Source organism: Propithecus coquereli, unplaced genomic scaffold (assembly GCF_000956105.1).
Source record: "Propithecus coquereli isolate 6110/MARCELLA unplaced genomic scaffold, Pcoq_1.0 Scaffold531, whole genome shotgun sequence".
NCBI lineage: Eukaryota > Metazoa > Chordata > Mammalia > Primates > Indriidae > Propithecus > Propithecus coquereli.
Genome location: NW_012151186.1, coordinates 825965 through 845880, shown reverse-complemented (window position 1 = coordinate 845880; position 19916 = coordinate 825965). Strand labels below are relative to the sequence as shown.

General features: G+C 61.9%; 1 protein-coding gene across 2 annotated transcripts in view; it reads left to right on the top strand.

The window, feature by feature from the left end:
• The first annotated feature begins 15883 nt into the window (after window positions 1-15883).
• The window catches only part of ACSF3 (acyl-CoA synthetase family member 3), a 39307-nt gene continuing 35274 nt past the window's right edge, over window positions 15884-19916 (top strand). Inside the window, exon 1 of one of the 2 annotated variants that reach the window (XM_012657191.1) lies at window positions 15884-15950. The gene's annotated coding sequence lies outside the window, so the exon portion shown is untranslated. Of the gene's footprint in view, window positions 15956-19916 lie in introns of both variants that reach the window. The other variant, XM_012657190.1, reaches the window with a different exon arrangement.

Here is a 19916-nt window from a genome sequence, read left to right as displayed (position 1 = left end):
TGTCTCAAGATAACCAAGGGGAAGGTTTTAGCAACTGCAGGATTCTCGCCTCTCCCAGAATGTTCGAGGACCAGCAGACAGCGGGTTGGTGGGTGAGCCAGACCCGGCTGGTATGGATGCCAGACCCAGGCAGGCAGGACAGCGACTGGGGACTCAGGAGCACCCAGGACACAGAGGCTGTCCCCGACCTAGGTCAGAGAGGATGCAGGGTGGCCATGGGACAGCAGGTAGGTCCCAGAGCTGTGCTGTGTCAAGTTACATCCTCTCTGCTGGCCTCAGTTTCCCCATCTATGCTATGGGAGGGTTGGGCTAGACGCTCTCCAGTGATCCTTCCTCGTCCGAAGGCCCTGATCCAAGCCCAGGATCCTGTAATGAGTTTGTCCATCTATGCAGACCCTGGAAATGCTCACTGCAGCCTCTGGGTGCTCAGCACTGGTCCTGGGGGACAGCAGGGCTGGGGTCCTCGAGAATGCAAAGGAGTGTGGGAGTGTGGGTTTGGAGCCAAAGCCGGACACGCAGTGGAGACGGGCTGGAGCCCGTGCGGTGCGGGCTGCTCAGCCCTCAGAATGGGAGTGGGGGCCACACACTCCCCTTCCGCCCCCCACCACCCCTCTCTGCCCAGATGGGCAGTTAGAAGCGTCAGGGGAGTGCGTGGAAGCACCAAACTCCCCCGTGGCCGGTTAGCCACACAATGGGACAGTGACGTTAAATACTCACCAGCAACAGTGAAGCTCCTTGGAGCTGCCCGTTAAGGGGTGACGTGCAATTTTCAGCTAATCCTAACCCTAACCCTAACCCTGACACCCGGGGCAGCCCTCGCCGGGGCCTGAGGCCACCTTGGAGGAGGCTACCCTGGAGGCCACCAGGAGTGCCAGCACCACCACCCATCCACAGGGAGCAGCCGCAGCAGGGGACTCGGGGGAGGAGTTAGTCCCGGCGGGGTGGGGCTGTGGTACCTGGAGTGTGGTCTCGAGAGGAAGGGCGGCCTGCGCAGGACTCCAGCCCGGCACGTTTGAGGGCCCGGCGGGTCTGGGGGCAGCTGAGACAGGACGAGGCCGCCCCACCCCACCAGACAGTGACCCCCGTTCCCAGAAGACGCATTCCAGGTGGACCCCCATGACTGGGCACCTGGCAGTGGGCACTGACCCCCAGGGCAGGACCCTGTGGGCGGGGGGGCCCCCAAAGCCACTCATTTCGCCTTCCTGGCGCCAGCCTCCTTCCCAGAGGTAGAGCCGCCGGGAGTCGGGGTTCGGGGCACCACGTCCCTCTGATGGTGATGGTGGCCACGGCAACGCGCCCCCATAGCCCTTGATTCTGGCACAGCTGCTGTGGCCGCCCTCCCGGCGCGAAACCCTAGCATCGTTTGTTCTGCAGAGCATGTTTTGTGTGCACACGACACGCGTGGCTTACTGCCCCGCCAGCCGCTCAGGGACAGAGGGGCGGGAAGACACGCCCCCTGCTGCCCGCGTGGGGGCAGGGCGTGGGCCCAGGATCTGTGGTCTGGGCCCTCGAGGGCTGGGGAGGGCTGGGGAGTCCAGGTTGCCGAGCTGGCTCCTGAGGAGGGTGCTGGTCCCGCGTGCCGCCTGGCAAGGTCCCCACGGCTCCAGGCTGCACACTGGGCAGCCACTTCCCCGCTCTGGTCTCGTCCAACTCTGCAGCCTCGGAGAAGCCACCTGACCTCTCTGAGCTTCCGTCTCCTCCAATAGGGAGACACCGCACCTGCCCCTTAGAGGGGACCACCCAGCACCGCTGTCACTCAGCTCTCTGCGATGGCAGCGCCTCCGTTGTTTAGTCGTGTTGCGAAACGCCAGGAATTAAAGACAAAGACTCGACCCAGAGTCCAGGAGCAGAGCCGGTGGGCAGGTCGTGGGGGGCAGGGGCTCCTCCCAGGCCCACCCCAGCGCAGACCCGTCCCTGCGAGTGGGCAGAGCAGTGCCCGGGGGGCCGTTGGTTCTGGTTCTAGGCTGAGTCTCCCAGACAGGTAGAGAGAGCAGCCGAGGCACCCCCGGGTCTCACGGACCCTTCGCTGTGCGGGTGCCACCCCACGCCCCCGACCAGGGAGCCCGGCAAACCGGGGGCAGCCACGCGTGGGGCCGCGGGAAGTGGCCTCAGCTCAGTGGGGAGGCTGCGGGACCTGGCTCCGGCGGTTTCCTTCTCCTTCGACATGGGGCACAGAGACCCCGTCCTTTTCCGCCTCTCAGAGCTTCCCAGGCGCCTGCCCTCGGGACACATTCTGTCCCCAGAACTCTCTGCCTGGTCCTTCTCCTTGGCCTCGTCGGCCGCGCTGCTCAGGAAACGGGGCCCCTCGGGAGGGTCAGGCGGCCTTGGCGGCTTCTCCAGGGAAGGACCAGGGCCCAGGATTCGGCCTTCAGAGGGTCAGAACCCCTCCCTGCCGGTGCTGTCTGCGTGGAAGTCAGGCCAGAGGCTCCACTGGGCCCAGGGGCTCTCCTGGCCCTTGCCTGGGTGGCCCCAGGGAGGAGGTTTAGACCCCGGGGACTGTTTAGATCCTAGAGGCCAATGGCCAAGTGGAGCCCGTTCACCCCCAGCTGCCGTTTCCTGCGGCGAATTTGGCCGGGCCGAACCACGTGTCCTCCGCGGACTCACGCGTGGCCGGGCTCAGCGTCCCATTGCACAGATGAGAGGGCCGAGTTCAGAGCACAGCGGCAACCACCCGCGGGCGCTGAGAGCAGGAGGAGCTCGGCCAGACCCGGCCTGTGGCACCAGCTGCGGGGGTGGGGGCCTGTTCAGAGGCCACGGTCGCTGGGAAGACACTTCAGAGAGGAATGACGTGGGAGCCACTCTCGAGCCGCTGGGCCGTCTCAGACGTGGAACCCGGGCCAGCGCGGCGTGTCTCGCCCGCCTGTGCCGGCAGCGTGCACGCGGAGTGGGGCCGGGAGGAGTGACCTAGGCCCCGGGCGGCGTCTTCCCTGGGCCCGGCTGGGAGGGCACAGAGCTGTGAGCTTGTCCACAGAGTCTCAGGGGCCTGGTGGGAGTCCTGGGGTGGAGGCCCGGCCGGCCCCTCCCTTGCCTGCCTTCGGACTTTGTGGGACCTGGGGAGGCCCAGCCTGAACCCCCAGGTGCAGGGTTGGGTCATTTTTGCTCCACATGGCGAAGCCCAATGTGGCTTCCAGTTGACGCCGAATGAACGGACGCAGGGTCGGGGGATGGACGGTGCGTGGCAGGCGGCACGGAGCCGGGCTGGCCACCACACAGCAGGGGCCAGGAGGGCTGCAGGAGTCGGTCTCGTTGGCATGGCTGGGGCTCTTGGACACAAGAGACAAAAGGATGATGTAGAATCTCGCCCCCGGCCTGTCTGGGTCCTGCAGGGGTGCGACCCCTGCCCGCCAGGGCCCAGGGCTGCAGAGCCCGGACAGCTGACACCGGCTCTCGCGAGGACAGGAGGCCCTGGGCTGGGCTGGGGTGGGGTGAGGTGAGCAGGGGGGACGTCGGGACGGGCCCAGCGGGTTGGGGCGGGCTGGCAGGGCGCCGGCTCCTTCCTGTGGCCAGGCTGGGCCCAGCCCCACTCTCCGTGGTGCGGAGAGCGGCAGACGGCTTTTATGTCAAGAGGCAGAAAGACTCCATGAATATTTCATCAGGGAAGCACTGCGGGGCCTCGAGGAACATCTGGCGGAGTCCCCAGGGAGCGCGGCGGGCACAGGAAGCAGGCACTGTGAAATTCGGGAGGCGGAGGGGCGGGGAGGCGCGGGAGGCAGGTGGGCGCGCAGCCTCCTGCGGGTGCCCCTCCCACCCTCCTGGCGCTGCCTCGGCCTCCTGTTCCCATCGATGGGGACCTGCCCCTGCAGGCGGCCGTGGGCAGGGGTGGGGGACGTCCAGGTCCCTTCCTCGTTTCCCCGACAGCACCAGCTCAGAGCAGCTCAGGGTGGGAGGGGACCCCAGAGGGGGTCTACACCGGAGCTCGGGCAGCCTGGCTCAGGGCAACGGAGGCCACCTGGGGTCTGCCAGCACGCGCCCCGTCGGCTGTGGTCAGGCCTGGGGCTCCTTGCGCCCGTCGCCGGAGGCACAGTGGACAGGCAGGACCACCCGCAGCCCCTCGGGTGCCGACCCCCTTCTGGGTGCTCAGACCTGCTGGTGGGAGAAGCCCACGGCCCAGGACCAGGCAGGCAGCGCTGACGCTGCAGCCGGCCCTGTCCTGTACACGGTCACGGGGCCTCCGGCGCCTGTGTGGGAGAGGCGCCCACCCGCGTCACCATCCACAAGACTGAGGCCGGGGGACCCCAGGTGCGGTCGTCCCCCCAGGCAGCAGACCCCAGACTCGGGTTCCCAGCCAGCACCCCATGCCACCTGGAGTGCTTCCAGCAGGTGCTCTGAGGGGCAGGGATGCTGCGGACCCCCCAGTCCCAGGAGCCAGCTGAGACCCTAGGCTGGGGCCAACCCTGCTTGGCCGTCAGGCTGGGTCCCCACCCGGGCACTGGCTCACCCCAGACGCCCGTGCAGGGGAAGCCGCCCCGACAGGAGGCTCTGGCTGGAGTCTGGGGCTGAAGCCCCCCAGGCAGCACCTCCCAAGGCTCAGGCTTGGCGGGAAGAGGAGGCCGCCGGGTGAGATGGTGGCCCGTCCCTGGGAGCCCTTCCCGCTGCAGGGGTCTCAGGCGGGGTCTGTGCTGGGGTCTGCGATGATCTGAAGCCCAGACACCCCTTGGGCTGTCACTCCCATCTGGCCTCAGGACCCTGTATCCCCGGCCTCTGCGCCACCCCCGTCCCTCGGCCCGGCCCAGCCCTTGCTGCCGTCCTGGGGATCCCACGGGGCTGGGGTCCTGGCCACCCTCTCCCACAGCCCCCGTGTGGCTCATGTGCCCCAGTCCCTCCCGCAGGGCACCTTCGTCCTGGGGCCGGGCCGGCTGCTCAGAGTGTCATCCTGGGACAGAGGCCAGTCCCGTCCCCCAGTGTGGCCAGCGGCCGTACATACTGCGCCCCAGCCGAGGCTCGGGTCCCGGTGCCGGGCCGGGCGACAGCAGCCAATGAGCGTGGGAGGGGAAGGCACAGGGGGCTCCAGAGGTGGGGGCAGCCCTGCCCGCTCCACACCGCCCACCTGCGCTCCGTCCCCAGGGCGTGCAGCCCTCTCTGCCCGGCCGGCCATGAGCCCCGGGAAGGGCAGTGGGACTCGGTCCTCCCAGCCACAGCCGCCGCGCCTTCCCACCGGGCAGCCCGCCCCGAGCCCCCGGCAGCTGGGCTTGTTGGCAGCGCCGCCCAAGACCCCTTTTGACGGCACATTTGGCTTCGGTCCCACCGATCTGCACACAGGCACCGAGGTGCCAACCAGGCTGTGCGCGTTGGGGGCCTGGGAAGGGAGGGACATGGAAACGCTTCTCTGGAGGTCCCGGGCACTCCAGGTAGAGCCCTCCGGCCCACCTGCCCTGCCCGCACCCACGAGAGGAGACAGACTGACAGTCAAGGACGGTTTGGGGACTTTCCAAAAATGGGACAACAGGGACCTGGACATAGAGCCCACAGGGCGTTGGGGGAGGCAGTGCCACCCGAGACCCCCAGGGAGGACCCCGGCACTGCCGCCCCTGAGGGCAAGGCCACTGTCCCCAGTCCCCCCGCCGGCCCGACCTGACCGTCCGGCCAGCACTCACTGAGGGACGCTGGCTAAGCCCCGTGAACAGCCCCGGGGGGGTGCCGGGGAGCCGGAGGCCGGGGGTCTGCCAAGCTGGCCCAGACGCCCACTGGACACGCCCTCCCCCGCGAGGCTGTGCCACCACACCCACACCCAGCCCGGCCTCCTGCACCCGGCGCAGATGCCGGGCGCCCGCGCCGCGAGCCCTGCGCTGCCTACCTGTGTCGCCGCCGTCTGCCGCTCCAGCCCCGTCCTCCGTGGCACCTCTGCCAACTGGCTGCCGCCTCCCGGCACGGACTGCAACAGTTTGCGGCGGGTTTCGTCCGTGGTGTGTGGCCCGTGCAGCCGCTGGCGCCTGTCGGTGGCAAGCGTCCATCTTCCCGGCATGTCGCCCACACCTCTCCCCCCGCCCGGTGCCTCCGGAGCCCCCAGCACCAGCTTGGGGGGGACTTGGCACGGCCAAGCCCGGCCAGCCTCTCGCCACTGAGTGTGGGCACGTTTCTCTTTCTCTGTATTTTAAACACACACATCCTCCCTTGCACGCACACACCGAGCCCCCCGCCCCCGGCAACACGCGTCCCTTCTGTCGGGAGCAGACCCAGCCAAGAAAGCCCGGAGCAGGCGGGGCGGAGGGAAGGGGCTCCGCAGAGCGAGGAAACCGCAGCCCTGTGGCTCCGTCCCTTCCCGACACTCTCCCTCTTACGTAAACCACCAGGAAGGAAAAAAAGGAAACTCAAATTCATGTCACATTTCGGAGCCTCCTGATTGGGCGCACCTTTGCGCTGGCCAGGTCCTTCCCGGCGAGCTCTGGCCCATCCCCCACCGCGGCCACGGCCCCCCCTCATCCACCGTGGCCCTTCCCTTACAGGCGTTTCCTCATCGAGCGCCAACTCTGGCTTACACACTGCAGATACGTGGCCAAAAAGGCAGCCGTGGGCTGCTGGGGGGTCGGGGGTTGCCGCTGTCGTGGGCACATCCCGGAGTCCTGGGCCGAGTCTGGGGGTCCCAAGTGGCCATGAGGGTCAAGGCCGACCTCAGGCAGAGTTCAGGGGACGGCGGAACAGGCTGGGGCCTGCAGCGCCTGCCCTGCGCCCGTCTCCCCGGCTGGTGGAGCCCCAGTGTGGTCAGCACTCGCCCACCAGAGCCGCTCGGACCCCGAGTTGTAGGTTTTGCCGGGGGGTGGGAGATCCGGCAGTCACAGGGTCCGGCCCTCCTCCGTGGCGTCCTGCAGCCCCGAGGGTGAGGCCACTCGCTGAGCAGGGAGCAGCAGGGACCCCTGGAGCAGCCGCCCCACCCTGACCGCCTGCCCCCGTCCTCTCACCTGAGAACACAGCCCCTGCCAGCCACGTTCCGCCCCAAACCTGCCGGGGGCTCGCGGGCAGCGCAGGCGGGAGGAGGAAAAGGCCCATCAACAGGGGCCAAGGCCGGGGCTTCAGATCTCAGTTTACTCCACAGCCACGTGATCCCACCCGTGCGTCACATCTAACACAGGATCTCACAGAAGCCGAAGGGGGGCTCGAGGGGCAAAGGCCTCGAGCAATCAAGAGGATCCCGCGAAGGAGAAAGCGCAGACTCGCTCCATCTCACGCCAGGCCCAACACGCAGCCGCGCACCAGGCACGCGTGGCGCTGGTGGAGGGAGGGGCCCCCGCACACCCATGGGACAGGACGGCAGGCCCAGACACCCGCCCACCTGTCTCTGACACGGGTACGACGGCGATTCCGTGGAGGAGGCACAGGCTTTCCACAAACGGTGCCGGAGCCACCAGACGTCCACGGGCAGAAACCAACCCGAGGGCTGGGCCTGCGTCTCGTAGCAGCGCGGGGTGGGGCGGAGAGGGCGAGAGGCTGGGGGCAGACCCCAGTCCCCTGAGCACGCATCGCCAGCTGGCCGCCGCCAGGACCCCCGAGGACGGGTGAATCGCCGAGCCGGACGCCCCCTCCGTGACAGCAGTCTGTGATCACCCGTACGGCCCGACCGCAAGACCCTGAGGTCACGTACGGGCGTCTGCGTGTTTAAGAACGTGACCATTGCACCGTCAGGGGTCCCCCACTCTGTGGGGGGATCTGCTCTCTGTCTCTGTCTCGATAAACTTTGTCTCCAGTCGGCTGCTCTCGAATTCCTTCTAGCGCGATGCAAGAAACCACCCGGCAAGTCCAGGGGCGCCCTCCCTTCCGTGGGACACCCCCACGCCCCGTACCAGTGGCTTATACGAAACTAACTCAGATGTCTCCAGAACAGGCGAATCCGTGCACACGGACGCAGAGTCACGGCTGCCAGGGGCAAAATCTATGGATTGGGACACAAGCCAGCCATGCATGTTGTAAGTCCTGTCACCTCAGGGGGCTTGCTGGTTTTGCTCTGTGTGTATGTGTGTATGTATGCGTACACGCGTATGCACGTGTGCATGTATGTGTGTATGTATGTAAGTGTGGGTGTGCATGTGTATATGTGTATGTGTGTGCATGTGTACATGTGTGCATGTGTATGTGTGTGCATGTGTATGTGGGTGTATATGTGTGCATGTGTGCATGTATTGTGTGTGCATGTGTGTAGGTGTGTGTGCATGTGTGTGCGGGTGTATATGTGTGCGTGTGTGCGTGTATTGTGTGTGCATGTGTGTGTAGGTGTGTGTGCATGCGTGTGTGAGTGTGTTTGCTATTTTCTTTGTAGTCTAACTACTGGTAGGCGTATTATATTTTACTTGATTTATTTTCACTAGTTTTTTGGAAGATATTCATCCTGTTTCAATTTCCCAGTAGTCGCCTTATTGTTAAAACACGTCTGACCCAGGCCTTCTCTGGCTGCGGGCACAGTGCGCACCCGCCCTGCGAGAGGGGATGCCCAGCTCCACACATGCCCCCGCCCCACTCTGCGCGCCGTATTTCTCGGCGCACTGAGAAAACGAAGGCTCAGCCGGCCGATGTTATGTGCGCCAGCATGTTAAGTCTGCTTTCAGAATTGTTACGGCGCTGGCGTCCTGCTTCGAAGCCGCACCGTAAGGATCAGCTGGATCTACTTCTCCGTTTAAATTAAGTTATTTTGCTCTCAGGCTCCAGCACCGCCGCTTCCTCGCTCTGACGGGTTTCCCCGCGCATCTCTTTCTCGGGCTGAGTCTGCCCCGTGGCTTCGCAGAAAACCTCAGTCAGAGTCGTTTTCTCCAGAACTCTGAAGTGTTGCCTGCTGCTGTCACAATTTATTGTGTTGAAGAAATCCGAGGGCTTCAATGCAACATTTAAGCTTTTTTCTGCCTAGACGTCAGCGGGATCATTTCTTTATCCTGCACATTTAAAACACTTTCTCACTGACGTCACCAGATTCCAGATGCGCCATTTTACCTCGAGACGAGAAAGGTTTTCTGGCACCATGTGGGGGGGTCACTACTCCCCAGCCTTTGTTCTAGGCTCTTCGTGGGAACGTGGGGTCCACGCGGGGCCCGCCCTCCGCCTCCCCCGCGCCCGGCCCGCGTCGCCTTCTGCGTTCTGTCCTGGCGCCACCTGCAGGCAGCCGCGCGGCCACCGGTGCTGCTTATGCCGCGTCACTGAGCTGTCATCAAGACACAACAGGCTGCACGTGTTCAACACGTGAGGTTCAGGCCTTGACGTAAGTGTCCAGTCACGAGCTGTCACCGCAGTGTCCTTGTCACTCTCCCGCCCAGACAGCCACCGGCCCTGGCTCCGTCCCTGGAGCTTGGTTTTCATTTCCTGGAGCTTCGTGTAAATGGAATCACACGTACGTCCTGCCTTTCCTTTGGCCTGTTGAGACCCACCCGTGCTGTTGCGTGTCCAGCGCTCGCTGCGCTGAAGGCCGAGTGATGTCCACGGCACGCGTGCGCAGCAGCTGGCCAGCCGCCTCCTGTCGTTGGACGTCCCGGCCGTTTCCAGCTTTCGCTGCTACAAATGAACCACCGTGAACGTCCGCGCTGGGCGAGGCCAGACCGACCTGTTGTTCCGTCTCTCACGGGAAATACCCGGGCACAGGCAGGTGCCGGAGTCTGCCGGGAGGGGCACGCCGAACACACCCCAAACTCTTTACCACGGTGTTAAATTCTAAAGTGATTTATTGACTTAATTCTTTCTCCGTTTCATCCAGCAGCTCTCAGGTCTGTCTCAGAGGACCGTCCTCCCTCCCCTCCCCGCTGGTGATCTGTGGTGTGGTTAAGAGAAGGCGCCGGCACCCAGAGAAACGCACGTCCTCCTCCGCTCTCGAATCTTCCTGGGACCACCCCTCCTGTCACCGAGGGTGCCCACCCGTCCCCGGCAACTCCCTTCCGTCCTGGTGCCTCTGTCCCTGCTCCCGGAGCCATAAGGCAGGGTCCATGTGGACCAGCTCAGGGCGGCCCACGCCCAGCAAACCACTGCCCCAGCCTTGCCTTGTCCCGGAGAGCTTCCCTCCTGCCCGGTGGCAGGAAGTCTCAACGTCCTGACCCTCCCACCAGGCCCCTCACCTGCGAGGGGACACCTGGGGCCAGGACAGGGAAGGGTGGCCCACGGGCCGGAGATGCCAGAGGCCCTCCGATCAGAGTGAAGCCCCAGCCGGGTGAGCGAGGGCAGCGGGGTGTGAGGGCTGCACCCACGTCTGCGGCTCTGGGCCCCGCCCGGCTCCACCAGGCTCCATCCTGCTCCTCCCTGGCTCTGCCCACCGGGACTGGCGCCCTGGCCTGACCCTGGCTGCCCGAAGCCAGTCACGGCCAGCTGCTCACTGGCTGTGGGGCTGGAGGAAGGTGTCCTCTGTGCCTGGCCTCAGTCTCCCCCTCTGTGCCATGACAACGCTGGCATCTCTGAGGCTTCTGTGCTGGGGGCCCTCCTCGTGGGAGGAGACTACTGGCTCTTGGCCCTTTGTTTTGGGGTACTGGGGCATCCACGGAGCCCTGGAGGGAGGCTCGAGGAAGGGGAACCAGGTGGCAGGGCCGTGCCCCAGTGTGGCCCAGCCAGGCCAGGCCAAGCAGGAGGAAGGAGGAAGGTGGCTGGGCGGGGAAGGTCTGGTCTGGGATTTCCCAGCCACACGGGCCGGAAACTTGAGCTGGCCTCCAGCAGAGCCAAGCACCCCGGCCCACCCTCCCCAGGCCACGGGACCCTAGGGGCTCTGCGGCCTCCAGAGGGGAGGCGCCCAAAGGCCCCAACTCCGACCCAGGATCCCCGATGGCTCAGGAAGGGTGTGGACGGGCTTGTGGGAGCCTCCCCAGGGACCCAGCCCGGGGCAAGGCTCTGGGCCTGGCCGCTGTGCTGTGGGAGCAGGGAGAACAACTGGCTGCGGTCTGTGAAGGCAGCCGGGGCTCGGGCTGTTCGCCCTGATTCCTGCAGGCGTCCAGGGTGCTCTGTGGGAAGGTGCTGGCCCTGGCTGTCGGGGAGTCCTGCTGGACAGGGCCCCTACCCAGGCCCCTGGCGGCGTGGGGCTCAACTGGGAAGGCACCATCAGCGGAGCATCACAGTGCTGGGGTCCAGGCGCTACCCACTGGCTGCCTGTGTTCCTCTCTGAACCTCAGGCTCCTCATCTGCCTGGTGGGAACAGCTGCTAGTTCCTGTTCCTCCCCTGACCCTGCGCTGCCCTCGCGTCACGGTGTGCGGACCTCCCCCTTTCTGTCCCCCAGCGTGAGCCCGTGGTGCAGCTGTGGGGGTTCAAAGAGAGGTTCACTGAGAAAGTGTGTCCCGTGTCACCCCCACCTCCCAGCTTCCCGAACTTTCAAATGTGAGCAAACCGCAGGTCGTGGCCTCGCCGGTAAGCGTCCTTTCAAAATGCTTCTGCAGGTCCTTCCGGGACAGGCCGCCCGGCAAATCCGTGGCCTCCCACCATGGAAGGGTTTCCCTCCAGCCTAAGGGGCCTCCTTCCAGCGTCGCAGAGGACTCAGAGGCCACAGGAATTTGCCGGAAGACCCCGGGGGCAGCAAAGAGCTCAGCCTCAGCCAGGCCGCTGCTTCTAGAAGTCTCCTGCCCTCCCCACCCCAAGGGTTTAAAGATTTGCTCTGCCAGTTACCAGCCCACTCGGGCCCACGTCACAGCCCCCGGCCTGGTTTGGAGCCCCCGGGGCCAGCCCCACCACCCCGGCGTGTCCGCACGGAGCCCGTTGGCTGCTCTGAGTTGTCCCCTGCTCCAGGGGTCGGACCCTCTGGGCTCAGCTGCAGCCCAGGCCCATGACTACAGGGGAGCCGTCCCCAGCAGTCCCCACGTGCTGGTAGGCTGGGTCCTCTTCCGGCTCTGTGGGCTCTGAGGGGCTCAAGCTCCCCAGGCCAGCCCAGCGCAACTGCGCGGAGCTGAAGCATGCAGCGTGTGGGCGTCGGAATGTTCCACCCGCAGGGCCCGGCGCCACCCAGCCCCGGGGACTGGGAAGTGAAATCGCGGGTCTGTGCCGGGCGTGGCCATGAGGGGCAGTTGAGTCCACCAGGCAGATGGTTCACGGCCGGCGGGGGGCTTGGTCTTTGAGGCTGCCCAGGCACCTGAGCCGACGCTGCTGTTCTCAGTAGAGGAGAGAACACGCGTCCCAGCCTGAGGGGCTGGACCTCAGGGGTGGGACAGAGACCCCCGCCCTGCCCGGGGCTGCCCCACCGTAGGAGGAAGCGATTCTGTGGCTAGTGGCTAAAAAACGTGGCTGTAGGTGGCATATTGGAACATGCAGATTTCACAATATACCAAGAAGGAAGGTGAGTTATAACACAAATTGCTCTACGACTTAAGCTACGTTTACAAAAGGCACGTGTGGCTGTAGAAAAACAGCATAGACACATTTCAAAATGTTAATGGATTCCTGGCTGGTGGCACGGCTGCCCATGCCAGGGCTCTGTCCCGCTGGGCCTGCCCCACGTTGCGCCAGCGTCCACCACGTGGCCCCGACACTCAGCTTTGCTCGCTAGCGCCTTCCGGGGGAAGTCGGCCGCGGGCCAGTTGCCCAAGGCTCGCACCCGTGGCTCTAGGATCCTACATAAGTGCGTGGTCGGGACCCTGCAGGTTCCTGGAAGCCCTGAGACCCTGCTCAGAACTCTCAGAACTCCTCTGAAGGCTCGGCCAGGGCTGCGGGAGCTGCTTGCACGGCGGCTCCCGCACACGGCGGTGGGCAGGACCCTCCTCGGGGCTGCCTAAGCGTCCTCATGACAAGGCGCTGGCTTCCCCCCAGGGTGTGACCCCAGAGAGAGTGGGACAGGACTGCTCACGGGCACAGACCCAGAGGCAGGGCCCAGTGGGGCCACCTCCGAGGCTGGAGGGGCCAGAACCCTGGTCTTTCCTGGAAACATTGCTGGGCTCCAAACCTCTGCCCTGAGTCGTTGCTGAGCAAATCGAGCCTGAGCGCTTCCAGGGCTGACGCCTTTCCAGTGTGACAGCCGCGAGAGCTTAGTGGCTGCGGCAGGATGGTAATGTGTTCACAGTTTGCAGAAGTTCCCCTTGTGCGCAAACGGCTGCCAGCCAGATCTGTGTAGCTTTAATCGAGTGAAAGGTGTGACCCAGACACCCCCAGCACTTTGGGCTCCCTGAGTGGAGTCGTGAGGGAGGTGGCAGCGATTCCGCCTCCCCACATTCCCGGACACTCCAGCGGGAGAATTTCCTCCGGGAAAGGCTGGGCAGGTGCGGGGACACCTCAGGGAGCCTGAGCCCAAGGTGGGGACAGAGACTGCCCTGCACTACACCCAAATTGCGGGGTGAGGAGATGCGGCAGGTGGCCGCAGTGGCAGCAAACGCTGTTGCCTGGCTACCGGGGAGACCACCCAGTGACTCCACATCTGTTTGCTGAGCACCTGTTCTGGGTCTCTGGGCGGCTGGTGATAAAGACGCTATGACAACCGGGAAAAGTACCAGCCGTTCATGTTTATTAACAGCCTTACCTGGCCTGGCTCCTTAATCCTCACAGCAGCCCTTGGCGGTAGAACCGTTATGCGCTCTGGAGATGAGGGCCGTCCGGGGCTCACCTCACTCCTTGTTCGCAAGGAGCTCCTGGCTGGAAGCGCCCGCAGAGTTTCACCCCATTTGGCCCTGATAACCTAGAGACCGCTTCTCAAGGCACCTCTCCTCGGGGAGTCAGATCCCAGGTGCACTCGGGCTGGGGACAGGCTGGGGACAGGCGGGAGGGGCCTGTGGGGCTCTAGGAGCAGCAGAGCTCGGTCTCCAGGGACACAGACCTCTGGCTCTGAGCCACTGAGGCACAGCCCTGCACAACCAGGACCAGTTCCCATGAAAGCGAAGGCTGGCAGAGCCCCGGGCGGCCAGGGCACGAGGCTGGACACAGGGTGGGAGTTCTCCCTGGTGGGTAGCTGCTTCCAGCCATGCGTCCTGCAGACCTCGTCCCACACAGTCAGGAATCCCAGTGTACAACTCTGTGTTGTACAACTCATTTTCAAATTTCAGTTTTTAGGAAGTCATTTTTATGCTTTTTTTTTTTTTTGAGGCAGAGTCTCACTCTGTTGACTGGGCTAGAGTGCCATGGCGTCAGCCTAGCTCACAGCAACCTCAGACTCCGGGGCTCAAGCGATCCTCCTGCCTCAGCCTCCCGAGTAGCTGGGACTACAGATGCACGTCACCATGCCCAGCTAATTTTTCTATTTTTAGTAGAGACGGGGTCTCGCTCTTGCTCAGGCTGATCTCAAATTCCTGACCTCAAGTGATACTCCCGCCTCGGCCTCCCAGAGTGCTGGGATTATAGGAATGAGCCACCGCACCCGGCCAATCCTCACAGTTTAAAGAGCCCCCTCCCCTTTCTGCTCACCAGAGGTGACAACTTTGGCCTGATTCTCCCGGCGTTCACCTCCACGGCCATCGCTGGCCTTCCCGTTGGCCACACCCCACACCCTCCCATCCCACACCCCTCCCCACAGAACCAGCGGGAAACTTGCTTAGGTCAACCTCAGTGTTTGCACGTTAGTTAATGTTTATGTTATAAATGTTTACATTATTGTAGTTTTGCAAATGCTATTGACAACGAAGCCCCCCTACTACAAAGTAGTAACTTGGCCTTTGCTGGGAAACACGTCTTTCTGTTTTCCCAGTATTTAATCATTGCCCTGTTTTCTTGATTAGTCTTCTATCCCTCATCTATCCCCGAACTGTCCTTGTATTGCCCCAATCTCCTCAGTGTAGTAAACACACAAGGTACCTTATCAGTCTGGTCTTCCTGGATATGACCTGCCTGACCTGCCGGGCTGGGGTCCCCCAGGTAGGAAACAAGGCCAGAGAGGAAGGAGCTGGCCCAAGGCAGGGCCCTGCGGGCGGCTGCGGGGCTTTGGCAGGACCCGTGTGGGTGCTGAGCAAGTTCTGACTGGGCCACTGCAGCTGCCTTGGGAACCTACTGAGGGGCCGGTGCAGCAGGGGTACCAAGAGGAGGCCTCGGCAGAAGTGCAGGTGGGAGCAAGGGTCCCCTGGGTCTGGGTGGTCGCAGCGGAGATGGTGGGACCTGGTTGGGTCAGTTTCTGGAAGAATTTGCAGAAGCCAATAGGACTGGAGGAGGGCTGGGAAGGAGGGAAGCAGTCGTACGACCGAGCCCCAGGAACAAAGGGGACAGGGGAAGTCTGGGGTGTGGCAGCTGCTCGGGGGAAGACCTGGGTTCCCGCCGGCCCACGGCAGGGCTGGGTGTCCCCTGGGCATCCCAGTGCGATGCCAGGCGGGCACTTAGGGCCTTCTCTGCCCGTGTTCTGACATGACGACGTTTGCCTGGCTGCTGTGGCCTCACCTCCTCTCCCTGCGCTGGGCACTCTGTGGCCAGAATTTCTTTGATGACCGACTCCTCTGTCTCCCCTCTGCGCTCCCTTCCTGAAAACACAATATTTTGCACGTTGGACCTCCTGACCCAGCCCACTGACTTTCTTATCTTTCCTCTCCCATTTTTCATCTCTTGGTCTTTTTGTTCCATTTCTGGGAGATTTCCCTAACTGAGTTTTCCAGCACTTCTGCTGAGGTTTTTACTTGGACTGTTGTACTCTCAATCTCCATGGCCTCCTGTGTTACTGGAATGTTCCTCCTTGGGGCGTCGTGTCCTTACTGGCAGGGGCTACGCTGTTCCTTGCTCTGTGAGGACATTAGCGGGTTGTTTCAGAGTTCTCGCTCCTACGGTCCCCTGCGCTTGTTCTGCCGGTCGTTTCGGCCACATCTCATGGGACAGGCTGCCTGTGACGCGGAGCAGAGGTCTGGAGCCGGAGCCAGCGTGCCCGACAAAGTTAGCGGGGCCACAACGCACCGGGGTGGGGCAGAACCGACGGCCGGGCCGGCCCGGAACCCGCCGCCGCGGCGCCGCGCCCGGGGGGACGCGCTTGGGCGCCGGACGCTTCGCGCGGGGGACGCTGTTGGGCGTCGGACGCAGTTCCGGTCCGACCCGGCCTGTCCCCGGTCTGACCCCGGCCTGACCCCTGCCCGACCCCGGCGAGCGCGCAGCGGCGGCGGAGGACGAGAAGGACCAGCCGGTGAGGTAGAGCGCGCTCCCGGCCCCCACGCGCGCCCCCGCCTCCCCGAACGCGCTCCCGGCCCCCACGCGCGCCCCCGCCTCCCCGCCCTCAGGCGCAGACTCCCAGCCCAGCCCCGGCCGTCGCGGGGCCGCCCCTCCTGGTCCTCCGCCCCGGCCGGGCAGACGGGGTCTGGACATCGGCCCCGCCGCTAGCTGGCGCGCCCGCCCGGCGGGTTGTTGTCCGTCCTGGGCTGCGGCTGCCGCTATGTCCCGCAGGTGCCCCCCTGGCGGCGACGCTGGCCCCGTCAGTCGTCATCAGAGTGAAAGCTTTTCTGTTCTGTCTAAAATAAGTTCGTTTCCATTTCTCACTGGGCCTGCGGAAGCCATCCTGGAAGAACCCCCGCCCCGTTTTATTTGTTTACTCCGGTGCCCGGGGGCACGGGTTCGAGGTTCGCAGCGGCCTGGGGGCGGGTGGCTCCTGGGGACAAGCAAGGGCAGGTCAGCGCGGGCTGTTTTGAAGGCTGGGCCAGCAGCCACTCCCCGGAGAGAGCGGTGGCTTTGAAGAGGAGGTGGTATTTAGGCTGGGCCTGGAAGGATGATTGGGAATTTGCCAAAAAGGAAGAGGGTGTTTAGCAGTGGAACAAGAACTGTGCGTTTGGGGCATTGTTGAGTTCTCCGCCTAGCAGTGGCGATGTCGGTGACAGGGGCCCAAGGCTGAGACCTGGCGTGTGGCGCGCAGGTGCCCAATGCAGGGTCCAGGACCAGAGCGCGGGGCACCGGGAGGTTTGTAGCAGAGACGTGACCTGCGTGGTGTGGCACATGGCAGGGCCCGGTGTTCTGTGCTGCTGTAGGACGAAGCCTCCCTGCTGCCTCTCAGTCTCCTCTTCGAGACAGAATTGGTGGATTAAACTGTGGGTTTGGGATTATATTTTCTAAATGGTATTTTTTTTTCCTAAAATGGATATGGGTTTCCAGCATGTGTTTTTCCCTTTTGGTTTTTTTTTTTTTTACTTGAAAGTACCGCTCACGAATGCAACATGAATGTCTGTTACTTAAAAATACAATTTTGGAAACAACTCCCCAGACCACAGACATGTAGAGGTGCAGACCCTGCACCACAGGGAGAGGCCGCTGCCCCTCACCCTGGTCAAGGTCGCAGGCGAGAGGAAGCGCTGGTGTCCTCTTTGCACTCAAATTCTGAGGTTGGCTGGGTCAGGTGTGTTGGGTAGATCAGGTGCCATTTGATTCATTTCGAAACCAGCCCCCTTCGTTTGAATGCAAGTATCGTTCTTATCAGGTAATTTGTGTCTTATGCTTGGTGGCGGGCGTCCGCAGTGATTCGGGGCTGTTTGTGCACCACTCGGTGTGCACCCAAGCACCTGCTCTCTGTGAGGCAGGTCTTGTCCTCATCCCGCCTTATAGTGAAGGCTTAGGTGAAAAAACTAGGATAAAAAGAATGATCATTGAGGTCCAGGTCTGCGTTGACTCTAAACTCTGCTCTTAGCAGTGTCCTGGCTAAGACAGAGAAGACACACTGCTCCTGGTGGGGGACGTGATTTCCGGAGAGGTCCCGTGTCTTGGTCTGATCTGAGAATCTGGTGCTTACAGCACTGAGGGGCCTCTACCCAGGTCTCCGACTTGGGGTTTCGCCTCCTTCCTGGGGGAATCGGAGAGCAGCTGTGTTCATTGGTTCCTCAATCCTAGAGGACGTGATGTCTTTACCAAGAAGAGGCCGTCCAGGCTCACGGACATTCCTTAGCTTTGACAGGTTCTTGCACGCAGCCCCGTGGTGACACTGCTCACCTCAGGGGGCTCAGTGTGCTGAGTGACAGGGGCATGAAGTCGGTTGATTAAGATGGAAACCTCTGACTGAATGGCCTTTGTTTGGTGGGCAGTGTCACTCCAAGCTGTACTGCCGGTGGTGAGGGGAGCCCCATGATCAAAGGGGTCCCCGTGGTTAGAGGGTGGGGTTCTCTCTGCGGGAGCTGTGGCTCTCTCTGGACCTGGAGGCATTCACAGCCATCTGCCCTGGGCAGATTTTTTTTGCTTGTTCAAGGTGGGGCCCTGATCCAGATGACCTTGAAGACTTGAGCTCTGTACTGAAAGAATTTATGATCGAGTGGTTCAGGGTCTCATACCTGAGAGATTTAAAGGCTGGTTTGATGGGGATACCCATTTCCCACACGCTTGGTGGGAGAATAAATCAGGACCTCTTTGGAGGGACTTTGGCAATATTTGCCAAAATTGAAGGGGGCCCAGCAATGCCACTTCCTGGCATCTGTTCCACAGACATCCCCATGTGAGCACAGCCTTAGATGGGAGGACTTTCCTCGTCCCCGTCATCGGTGCTGAGATGACACTGACTTGGCTGCTACTCGCCCCTCAGGTCCCGTCTGTACTGTCCCTTCTGCCCTGGGTGTCCCGTTGTGAATTTAGGGTTTATGACGACATTCTTAATTTTGGGGTTGTGCTAAAGGCACGAGCAAGGTTTTCTGGTCCCTCTGAAGCTGACAAGCCCTCTCCCAATTGGCAGAAGCCCTGGCAAGGGAGGGAGGAAGTGGGGGGTGGGGTGGGGTCCTCCCTGTGTTCCTTTTCCCTTTGCTGACTGTCCCCTCCCCGCGTCGTAATGTACGGCTCCCTGTGGTGGCCGGAGCTGCTGAAGCCTGGGCGAGGGGCCGCAGGTGCCTGTTCCCTGAGACCCCAGAAGCTTACGGGTCCCCGGCTGGGTGATCCCGGGGCCTGCGTGGTCCTGGGCGGCTGAGGTCCTGCCTGCATTCATCCCCCCTCCCACACCTCCCGGGGAGGCTCAGCACAAAACATAATTTGGTTCTGACAGTCTTTATTGTTGTGCAGTTTGTTTGTTTTGTTAGATAATTGTAAAGTGTTGTGTATAATCTGTTTTTTAAATTAGGAGCAGAGAGCAAAACTGTTTAGTATGTACAACGAACAATAACACATTAGTTTTCCCCCCGGCAAGTTAACGAAAGAAAAGTGAGGATTTCCCAGAGAAAGAACATTCTGAACGTGGATAAACAGTCCCCCCGAGACTCAGCGTGGGGGTGGGGGTGGGGGCCGTCCCTGCCCTGTGGTGTCGAAGGAGAGGAGGTTCTTGGCCTTGTCGCAAAGTTGTCATTTAGTTTGGAATCGAACATCCGCCCTCTGTTCAGAATTTACCTTAAGTACATTGGATTTATTTGGTTCTCCTTGGTTTTACCTGGTTTATTTTATGGTGTTTAGACCCCATATGGTTTTGAAATCCTTAAACTAATGAGGTTAAATAAAAAGCTGGGATGTTGGACATTTGGATTTCAAAGGTGTTATGTTACGTAAGTGTGAGCATTTCACGTGTGAGATGTCACCTTACGACTGAAACTTGCGCAGACGTCATCTGGGAATTTAGGTCATTAAGTATGAAATGTCCGATTTCCTTAAGCACTAAGGCAGTTGATATCTCTGACATTTCACTTTGATACTTCTTGTTTTTATTTTTATTGTGAAGGTACGTCCTCAGTCTTTCAGATGCACAGTTTGGCTTGTGATTATCTTTCAAATTTTTTTTAGAGCAATTTTTATGAAACCATGGATAAGTCAAAAATTCGTGTTATTTTTTTAATATGAGTTCCATTGTGGAGCCAGTGCAGCGCAGACAGCTCAAAATATCAAAGAAGTGTTTGGGAGGATGTGGCTAATGAACGCACGGTACGTCGATGGTTTGAGAAGTTCCATTCTGGTGATTTTAATCTTGAAAATGAGCCACATGGGCAACCTGAGATCAAAGTGGGTAACGAAGAGCTGAAAGCTGTAGTGGAAGCGAATCCACCTCAACCTACAGGTGAGGTAGCAGCAAGGTTTGATGTTACTATTCCAGCAATATTGGACCATTGGCAACAACTGGGCAAGGTAAAGAAGCTGGATAGATGGGTTCCACACAAATTAAACGAGCATCAGAAGAGAAGTCATCTCGAAACTTGCCTTTCTTTGCTGT